The sequence below is a fragment of the Triticum urartu genome, chromosome 4A (genome assembly GCF_056163025.1).
Source record: "Triticum urartu cultivar PI428250 chromosome 4A, HENAU_Tu73, whole genome shotgun sequence".
Lineage (NCBI taxonomy): Eukaryota > Viridiplantae > Streptophyta > Magnoliopsida > Poales > Poaceae > Triticum > Triticum urartu.
In genome coordinates, this window is record NC_141876.1 from 430,677,058 (window position 1) to 430,688,367 (window position 11,310).

The window sequence follows — 11,310 nt, forward strand, 5'->3', positions numbered from 1 at the left end:
TACAACTCTAACCAACCAGATGAAATTCGTGCAAACACGGACTGATTTCATATAAGCATGAAGGATTTCGTATAAAAAAGCCGGATCTTCATATAAACATCATGGATTTCATTACATTTACATGAACTAAGAGGTGCCAATTCAGCTATCTTGTATAATTAATACTCCCTCCGTCTGGAAATACTTGTCCTAGAAATGGATGTATCTAGACTTATTTTAGTTGTAGATACATACAATTTATCCATTCTTAGAACAAAAGTTCCCCGCCAGCTGGAGAGGGAGTACATAATCTAAATGGCCGCTCGCGGATCCCTTTGTCTTCCTCATGTCCGTCAGACACTTGCGGGGTCGACGAAGGTCCTCGGAAGAGACGAAGCAGCAAAGAAACCACCTGAATCCGCGGTCGTCGCCTCGGCAGTGGCCTTCATGGGTCCCAAGTGGCAGCGGCCTCCCGTGTTCTACTTCTCCTCGATGATGGCGGCGGACATGGAGAAGCTGGCCACCGACTCGTCGCTCTCCACGCACCCGGCTTCTGTCTCTGCCTGCATGGCGCTGCCGCAGGCACGGGAGGCGCGCCCACAGACACGGGAGGCGCGGCCACCGCAGACACTGGTGGCGCGGTACGATGCGGCAGCGACGGCGCCCGTACCGGCGTGCTCGCCGCCGTGCCGGCGTGGAGCAACTCGCCACTCCTCATCGAGCTGAACTGGAGAGACGAGTTGCTGAACCACGCGCCTGCTTGGGGCGGCAACTGGCTCCATCGGGCCAAGCGAGGTTGGTGAAACACGGAGCGGCCTCGCCCGTATCCAGAGGGCTCGGCGGGCCACCCAGCCGGGTAATATGCCGGAGAACGGCTCATCGGAAGCCATCGCAGGAGTGGAGAAAATGGTGAAGGAGGAGATGGGGGAGCGGCGGAGGGGTGCGATTCTTGCCCACTATCTGTCTGGCCTCGTGTAAATAGAGGGCGGACGGTAGGAGCTTGGCCGGCGTCTGGCCTCGTTTAAACCGAGGGCGGACGGGAGGAGCTCGGCCGGTGTTGCATTTAATTCCGGCCCGCTCATGAATGGACATGTGGCCGGAGTAGGATTCTCAGTTTGCATGCGGGTTTAATGGAGGGGTTTAATGGAGGCGCCGGGCATGCAGCGGGAGGCGCAGTACTATTCGATTTGACAACAGTAATGAGCTGTCAAATCACAAAGGCCCCCGCCTCTCGTGAAACCGACCGAGCTAGACTGCCCCGCCCTCTAGCCTTTTAAAAAATGTATATACTCCACTTTTGTACAATAGTAGTATCGATGGATTGCGCCATGGAGCAAAACTTGAAATTTTAAAAAAAGGTGGTACATATAGAGAGCGCTCGTCGCCAAATTATGCATATAGTACTATTAAAAAGGCTTGTCACAATAATGGTGTCCAGCACAAGTGCACAACCCACCCCTCAAATAAAACTAAGCACCCTGGAATTCTTTGACAAAACTAAGCACCCTGAAATTCTTTGACAACTAAACTGCTGGCTATATGATGTTGGCCATATATATTGTACGTATATAATGTGAAGAAACGAGTGGTAGTACTGTACCAACTAAAAGATGAAATGTAAGAAATACTTGTATGTACGTACTGAAGAGTTAAAGTAACAAGAAGAAACATAGCATAGTTCTGCTGGGGGCTCAGCACAACACACCCCTCAAATTAAATTAAGCACACCTAAAATTAAACTTTGCAACTATTCCGGTAGACACTGCATTAGAACCACCATGAGCAAGGACACTGCCACCTTACTCGGAGTCCTCGTCCATGTCCTCGACTTCGTCCTTGTCCCTCTTCCTCTTGGCCGATACTTCTTTGCTTGAACCGCACACTTGGTTGTTGCTCTTCATCCAACCCTTGTAGATATTGAAGCAAAGGTAGCCATCCATTGCAGCGTACTGGATGTGGTCTATATCTAGTACATTCCGCTGCCATGCATGACGATGAAACGTGTATGGAGGTTTGTCCAGTTTACCATACGAAGGATGAACCATGGCTCCTGCCAGGGTCAGCATTGAAGGCTGAAGAGAGGACACCAGCCGATTCTTCTGGAGGTTGAAGGTGTTGCCTACAACGAGGCCTACCCGACGCAGGACTTCTTTGTCATTACCAAAGTCTACAGTAACGAATTTGACTAGGTTGCTCCCGAGGAAGTCCTTAAAATCCTGGCACTCAACATCGGCATGGCATATGTGGTAGACCAAGCATAAGTCATGCACGCAAACCTGGATCACGGCGGGCTTCTTCCTCTCTTCGTCCTTTAGATCCTTCTCTCGTCCCAGGACTGTGGTGTACTCAACATCTAGCCCAGCGACCCACTCATCATCTGAGTTTTCGAACATGCGTCTGAAGCGAGAAAGGTATCCTTTCACCATCGCGGAAGAACGGGTGTAGATGACGTCGAACTCATCGCCAGTGATGGTTCTAACCTTGTACTCACCGCCGATCCTGGAGATTTGGGACGCCATGGATTTGGGAGGAGGGTTAGGATTAGTGGAACTGCCGTAATGTGAATGGACGGGATGACTAGGAGCGAACCGCCGTAGTATTGAAGGACGTGCGGGGACGAGTAGGAGCGAACTGCCAGCGTGCGAACGGCAGGGTAGTGGCCTTCCATTCTCCTATGATACGGGCTTCCAAGAGCCCTTGGATCTGAGATCGAACAGTTGCATGGTGTGATTCTAGACCTATGGGTGAATATCCTATGCTGGAAGGTTATTCTACAAATTTTCAGCAACTTAGCATGCGACCGTTTGATCTCAGATCCAAGGGCTGCCAGCAGCCCGTATCATGGTCGCGCCTACCACGACCGTCGCGTCGCTCGTGCAGTCGCGCCCTTGGAGATTTACCATGGTACGTTAGGCTATCTGATGTTTGGCATGTTATACATAGTCATCACTTAGTCACTCATACTACAACAAGGTTGGCTATAAGTGTATTTTTTACTCCTCTCTATCTCTTTCTTCGTACTCCCTCCGTCCCATAATATAAGAATGTTTTTGACACTAGTGTAGTGCCAAAAACGTTCTTATATTATGGGACACATGGAGTACTAGTATTTATTGCATTTGCCAAGGAGTGACCTCTTCCAATGAAATGGTGTTGCTAAGTTTGCTTCATTTAATTAGCTATAGACTCAAAATTGTCTTTTCACCTAGGTACACGTGCTCAACACCGTTTCTTCCTTGGGTCACCAAACTAGTCTCTCTCTTCTTGAATAACTTGCCACATCAGACTTTATGCCTATGTGGCAAGCTTAAGCACCTGTAGGAGCAAGTAAAAGTAAGTACAATAGTGCGCTTTACATGGCATTTTTGCATATGTGGAGGAAATAGAGGCAAGGAAAAAGTGGAGAAGTGGGCTCTCATGTAAGAGCCAGCCTCTACTACATGGTGGAGCATTGGGAGAGGCACCTGTATGGAGGTGCTCAGGAATCTGGGAGACTCACGCCGGTCGTAGCGCCGCAGTTAAAATGATAATGGCAAGCCAAATCACGGGGCCCCACCTGTCCAACAGTAACTCACTGTCAAATCACACAGCCCTACGTTTGCAGCGGTCTACTCCCTCGTCTTCTCGCGTCTCTGTCGAAGCGACTAAAGCACTATGTTACAGTAACATATTATGTTACCACAAGCACCTCTTTCCTCATTAAATAGTTGCCACATAAGCAAAATTGTCTTGGGATGTGTTAAGTTACTACCTAAGTTACTCCCACTATGGCTAGCCTAAGAAACAACGTGAGAGTTAATGCACTACGCCTATGTGTTTACTATTTGGTTTTCGTAAGATGACTTAATACTCACCTAGACAGAGGGAGTATTTGATTTGAAAGCGGGCGGCGCAGTTCCCGATACGGCTTTAATGCAGACGAGGGAGGGAGTAGCGGTTCCCGATATGTTGAACGGCCGATGCATCCTCCTCAATTAATGCATGAGGGAAGTAATGGGAGGAGGTCCGGGAAAAGAGGCTGCACGATGTGAATTCAACGCAGTTTGCCCTCATATAAAGGCGCCCTCCATTCCAATGCATCTACCACATCGTACGCACCTAAGCATTTGCCTAAGCACCTACACTAAGCACAAAAGAGCTCACTCCAGACCCATGGCGGTGATGCGCATGAGCGGCCAGCGGCTGCGCCAGATGGTCCACAACGCCGGCCTGCGGCATGGCGCCGAGGATCGTCTCTCGACGGTGTTGGAGACCGGCTGGTGGATGGCCGCCGTCGACGCCAACTACGACTCTCAGTTGGACCAGATGATCGTTGACACCAGCAACAAGTTCACCGTCATCAAGAAGCTCACAGACGACATCGCCGTACTCCTCCAGCCCGCGCGCCCGGGCTCCTCATTGCCTGCCACCCTAATCGGCCTCCATGGCCGGAATCTCCTTCAAGCACTGGTGGCCCTGCGACTGCCCGCCGACGCCACGAAGAATGTCCACCTGGAGGTCGCGCTCGCCACGAGGAGCCTCGCCCTGCAAGAATTCATCGACCTACACATCCACGTGTACGAGCAAATCGTGTACATAGGTATCTACAATGCCAGTGAGGACGCTACGAGATTGGCCTTCCTCAACCGGCTGGAAGCCTTGGATGCCTTTGCTGAGAAGCACCTCGACCTCGCCACAAAAGCCACTGCTCCTTAGCCACCGGTCGGTGGTCCGGCGTACTAAGTTGAGGAGGAGGAGGTCGTACGTTCGTGGATCCATCTTTCTTCTTGCCTTCTGTAACAACCACTGTCACTACAACAATACCCCACCTATAGCAACGCTTCTTTCCGTATCTATAAGTCCATATATGCGTTGTTAACGTCTTTACCAACGGTTTGGGATGCGTAGCCTTATCCAGTGTTGCTAGCGCATAATGCAACGCTTATACCATCGTTGGTAAGAGAAACCGTTGCAAGAGTACAACACATAACGCCAACTTTTACAACACTTGTATATGTTGGTGCTAAATTTACAAGAATCGAAATCTCATTGCTTGGCAACTAGGAGTTTGCTACACTTCAGGTGTTGTTACATAAATAATGTGAATAATATTGCCAACAATTAAACTAATGATCAACATAATGGTGATAATTATGTATATCAAGTGAGGACAACAAGAGAGAATATAGTCATAAGAGGAGGAATCATATATTGGATAAAGCTGCTGGTTTACAATGTTGGATATTAGTACAAGAGAAACAACATCCAAACGTGATGCATAATCTAAATATTTTCTTTGATAGTGAAACTTAAAAATAAAGCATCCATCAACATCCCTACAATTTGTAACTAAACTTAACCGAGGAACATCATCCAACAGGAACATCATCCCTACAACTTAACTAAAACTAAAAGCATCCATCATCATCATCATCATCATCGTGAACCGGAACATCATCATCATCATTGGAGTATACTTGCCACATACCCATATAATCATCCATATATCTTTTTAATCTACAAAGAAAGTAACAAAATGAACTGTTAATACATAATGAATTGACATGATGCAAGTAGTGATAGAGGCAGGATATTAGGCAAGTACAAAGGTTGAAGGCCACACAATCTTTTTTTGTGCATTATCGAGAGTATTACATCTTTTGCAACTCCGTACCAAATCTTCAGTTTTCACAAGTTTGACATGCACTACCCAGAATTCATTTGTAATTTTAGCACCATCAAGTTTAAATTTAGGATCACAACTTACAACTATAGCAAGAGCTACGACCCTGCTATGATTAGGAAAAGATACCGGCATGAGTGCTAGTTGTCATTGATGACTAATCCAAATGCCACAATATATGACACAGCCTGTAGCACAACATGGCTCAATAAAATAATATGGACAATATCCTAAGTGCTGGTGTGCATTCAAGGGCAATGTCAGTGACTGTAGGTGTACAGAATTAGCAATGATTCTCTAGGCTGGTGATAACTGTAAATTCATTTTAGTGGATTTGGGTTGTAGTTTTGTTCCATAGTGTGGTGAGCACCTGTAGGTTTGTTTGTTTCCTATTGGATGACTGAAACTAACTAGAGCTAAATGTTTTGGTTCAGTTTCAGATGACTAAAACCGTTTTGGTTCAGTTTGCTAAATAACTAGAGAAGAGAAGAGAAGTGGTACTGTCACTGCAGCCCCAAATGCTATAAATTTGCATGGACAGCAGCATAGAACCTACCATGGCTCAATCGCCGTGGACACAACGAGTAGTACCACGGTAGGGGGAGGGAGAGAGTATACCTTCCATGGCATTATCCATGACTTGCTCCATGAACTCGACTTGCTCCATGGCGTCGCCGTAAATCAAGTTGGTGCGTGCAGCTTCAAAACGAAGGGGAAAAGGTTACATGTGTCTCATGCATCTCCAAAATAGTGCAACACAAGTAAAGCTTCATCAAGTTTTATTCCTACTTAATAAAAGAAGAGGAAGCTATATTCCTCCTGTTCTTTGTGTCCTAGTTACTACCTTGGTTACATCTGGCTCAATTAATTTATCCCCGAGTTAGTTAGACTAGTCATAATCCCGTGCGTCCGCATAGGCTAGACAATTTTAGTTTACCATATAACCGGAACATTATTATGTAAGAAAAAAAAATATTATAACCATAAATTTTAAAAGAAGCATACTTTTGACTAATTGAGAAATATTACATGTGATACTGTGTTGGGTTCCATGTGGCTGAAGTAAATTGAATTTAAATAAAGGCATTTTTATATACTATTTATCATTCCTATAAATGATGTTTCCAAATTATAATTTATATGAAAAAGTCAGGAATCTAGTGTTAGTAAATATACAGAGGATATTGGTGAATATTGTGATTTCCTTTAATTACATAGCAGGAGTCTAAATCTTGTGCGCTCCTAAAAATTAGTTGTCTAAAAACCCCAAATGATTTCGGTTAAAAAAGGAAACCACCCTTTCAAGTTAACAAACAAACTAAAGCTAATGTACATGAATACCAGTCCTATATATATATATATGCAAGGCTTCATTAAGAAATGTTTTCTGAAATAAACACGTACATCACTCAAATCTTCTACATAAGAAACACATCAAATGATTATTTTAAGCCACCTATGAGCATCAAAGTGAAATGGCTGGTTGGAGGCAACAGTGAGGCACTACTGTTTGGAACTTTGAATATGTGGTGCTGCTGGAGGCGATCAGAGCTGCAGACCACCCCAACTGGATGCTTTCACTCCCTACAACACAATCGAGTCAAGAGGAGTACTCATCAATACAAGCGTACAAAAGCGATATTTTTTCTAGATAAAATAATAGTGATCAAGTCGATTGCATAGTTCTTTTTTTATGACCTTAAAGGCTGGAGAATAGAAAACAAATTGCCACATGTCCAGTTCCTTCACTCAACAGCCTTGCTACACCTTCGCCTAATCTGGTTCAAACTACTCTTGCTACACTTCCGCCACTACATGGACTATCATTATATTGATTTAATAATTAGCCTAAAAGAATATATGTTGGATTTTTGCATCATAAAAAACTGAAGAGGAGAATATTAAAGATTGGACAGAAAAGGAATGGGGCCTTGCAAAGATACTGTATTAATTAGACTATGACCCGATCCTCAACCATACTAGGTCTTTTCTGTACATATTACCTCAAACACACTGGTTGCTGCTTCAAGACGTATTTGAGCTTCAGAATAACTTACAGGAAAGAAAATCATTCCCTACAATGTTGTTGCCCTAGAAAGAATATGCAACTCGGGGTTAATTTGAAGCCATTACTGCTCCTGATGTGCCACGAACAAGAGTAGAGAGGATGAGTGGACCAAGTCACCTGAAGCCAGAGGAGGAGCAAGCTCCATGGCTATGCTGATTCGTCCCGTGCAGCTGCAAGGATGTCCAGTGGCCGTTCCTCCCTGCACGTGTACATGAGAAGAGAAGAGCATATGTTAGAGAAAGGGGGGAGAGAGAGAACGAAGCCAGGGGGAGGGAAGCACTCACCGAATGATAGGAGGACGACACGGCCACCGGCGCCAGAGCAGACGCCCGAAACCCTAGCCATCGGGGGAGGGTCGCGGGAGGGCTTTGGTGGCCGCGAGCGCCGGATCTAACCATATGGGAGGGCACAGCGGTGCGAGGGGACCTCGGGATGTGCTTCCCGGTGGCGGGGTTCGCCGGACGTCGCCTGAATCAGCCGCCGCAATAGGTGCAGCAAGGAGCCACGTGAAGAGAGGAGATGGGACGCGAGAGGGATTGGTGGGTGGGGATGGGACGGACCCGGCAGCCTCCGGAGCTGCGAGGTGGGAGGAGCGGAGGGGGAGGGCCTGCGGCGGGGTGGGACGGAGGAGGGAGAAGAGGCACGCGGCGATTTGGGAGAGATGAAGGGGAATCGTGGACTCTGTTTCTCGCGCCTCTCTCTCTCTCTCTCTCTCTCGTTTTCTCTGTATTTTTTCATATATGTATCACGATAGGGTTATGGGCTACAAATCTACAACGCATATACTGCAACCCCTTATATACGTATCTATTGTAAATTTTGCACCATATAGCCAAAATGTTGTAGAATTTTTGTTGCTTTATAAGGGGTATCCTTGTAGTGTGTGATCGCATCATCGTGGCCTTAATTCTTATTTTGCTGTTGCATTCTCGTTCCAGTCAATATCGACATGTGCGATCCCTTTGCTTAATTATATGCATCATTGTAACTAGTACTTGATCCGTCAATTTATAAGTTGTGCTTACCTTTTCCATCAACTTCGTGCAACACGCGGGCATCTTGCTAGAAACACTAGAATATGTCTATATAATCCGTATGTGATAGTCCATTTGAAATCTCAAAAAAGACAAATATTTAGGTACGGAGGGAGTAATATATTAGGAGTATATCATGCACACAAAGGCAGAGGAGCAGTGGGGCCGAGAGGGATGAGGGGCACGTCGGGGGGATGAGGATCCCCTGACGCGAACAATCATACCATTCTACTATGTCAGAGGATCCATGTCCACGTCAGGGGACGTCGTGCCGTGGGTTGGAGCGGCGTCGTGGGAATCGCGTGTGGGTGTGGCAGTGGTAGAAACAAGAAACGTCATGATCACCGTGGTTCAACTTCCATGGACAAGTTGTCATGTCTGCTGAGACATGTATATCAAAACTAGAGTGTTTATATTTCAAGCACGTGAACAAGTATTATTCTACTACTTTGGACCCATTGCAACGCACGGGCTAGCACATTGGTAGTAGTAGTGTCCATCTCTATCTCTAGAGGCCTCCCCTCGTTCATCCTTTTCTCTCACAAGATAAACTACTCATACAAATGCATCTTGATGTTCCGTGGAACGCACGAGGATGTTTCCTTGGGGTTCTCTCCAGCGCGGCGTGGCCGTAGTTGCAAGTTGACGCCCCTTGAGATGCCGACGTTGAGGGGCACTCGGATTTCCTCCGATGAGCAGGTAAGATGAGTTTGATCACGTAGTAAATGCATTCTAAAGACTACTTCTGTGTCCATTTCCTAATTCTCCCCCTGCCCACTGTTTCACAGGTTAGGCTCGGTGCGAGTGGAGATTGGCTTGCATATGTATGGGAGGGTACCAACATCAATTTGCACAACATTTACAATGGTGACACCATTCTCGTAGAGCCTTTGTCCAACATTGGGATCAACCATGCAACGGGCCACCGCATGAATTGGTACGATGGAACCACGGTGAGATTGAATAAGAAAGAACGAACCTTGCACATGGCGGTCAAAGGCCGACCATGCTGTCTGTGGCCGATTTGATGCCGTACGAGTAGGAAGACGCCGTGCTCCTTCCTAACCGCATCTTCGCGGTGACAAACCAAGGGACTTATTTTGTATGGGACACATCCTACGATATACTCCCTCTCTCCCAGTTTGTTTGTTTTGAATCTTTTTGTTTTGTAAGTTTCAAATTCAAATTTAGAGCTCCCCATCACATGTTGAGATTACAATGTCCATTAAATTGTTGCGTGCATGTATAGTAAAGAAACAAATCTCGAGTTTGGCACGAGTTCGTGCTGCGGGAGCACCACAAGCCCTGGCGCAGGAGTTACATTTCCCTCTCAGGGCCGTCGGGACTGAGCTTCAGTGCCTTACTACACCTGCCTTTGAGTCAATAACATGTGGACCCGATAGGTGACTGGTCCACATGTAATGCTCCCGTAGGCAGAGGGGCAGTGGGGCCAAGAGGGGTGAGCCGCAGGTCGGGGGACGTGTGGTTTCATGGGTTCGAGCGGCATCGTGGGAATCGCGGGTGGCTGTGGTAGAAACTTGATGCTCGCTGCATTTTAGGTGGCCCACATGTCATGCACACAAAGGCAGAGGGGCGGTGCATCCGATAGGGGTGAGGCACACGTCGGTGGGCGTGGTGCCGTGGGTTGGAGAGGCGTCGTGGGAATCACGAGATGAAACGTGATGGTCGCTTCCATGGACAAGCTGTCATGTCTACGGACACATGCACTGCATACCGATCACTGGAAGGAGTAGCAGAGAAAGTTATATATGTGGATAAATAGTTCCTTATAGTCAAGCGGACCCAAGCTACTACTCTGTTCCAAAGACATGCACACCATCGAAATAGTCCATCTATATCAATATACACCGAGAGGGAATAATTTTTTTACAAGAGAGGAAATAGTTCATCCATCCATAATGCCCTCCTGCCGGTGCAGCCTTTTATTCTTCTTCTTCTTCTTCTTCTTCTTCTTATTCTTCTTCTTCTTCTTCTTCTTATTCTTCTTCTTCTTGTTCTCATTCTCTGTGGGAGACGGCTTTGCAACAAGCTCTTTGGACCTTGCAGCTATCTCGAAACTCACACGGGCATCGAGGGCAGCATATTTTATCCGCTCATACGTCAAGGGATAATTCTCCCATCCAGACGACCTTAATGCCACCGTCTCGTCACACTTCTGAAGATTTGTACCGAGCACAAAATTTGCAACATCAAATAGGGATGGTGTCTGTTTATCACAAACTTCTACAGGAATTTTGATTCTGGTTTGTAGGTCAGCGATGCTTTTCAAATCAAGGTTGTACGGCTCCAGCTTCTGTTTGTCCCCTTCGATGGCTGCCCCACAGAAGTATACATCCTCCCAAGACAAGAAATCGTGAAGCTCACCTGGTATGGAGGGCGAGTGTATGATGTGGTACACCAAAACATCATCTTCGAGGCACAGCTGAAGGACGGCGGTGCGCTGGATCTTCCCAGGGGCACACTCCGTGTACTCTGCGTCGAGACCGATGACCCTCGTCTCTACATTGTTGATCCACTGCCGAACAACCCTTAGGTGGACGGTGACG

The 11,310-nt window shown here is 46.7% G+C and overlaps 1 long non-coding RNA gene across 3 annotated transcripts; it reads right to left on the bottom strand.

The window, feature by feature from the left end:
* Window positions 1–5,144: 5,144 nt before the first annotated feature.
* LOC147976064 (uncharacterized) lies at window positions 5,145–8,395 on the bottom strand. Of its 3 annotated transcripts, none has more exons than XR_015602112.1 (6): window positions 7,994–8,395; window positions 7,827–7,908; window positions 7,645–7,732; window positions 7,098–7,225; window positions 6,260–6,340; window positions 5,145–5,475 (listed from the first exon to the last, which is right to left on the bottom strand). It is a non-coding gene; the product is annotated as an uncharacterized LOC147976064 (long non-coding RNA). The 3 variants fall into 3 exon arrangements; XR_015602113.1 differs by having other exon boundaries at window positions 7,046–7,225; XR_015602114.1 differs by lacking the exon at window positions 7,645–7,732.
* Window positions 8,396–11,310: the final 2,915 nt, after the last annotated feature.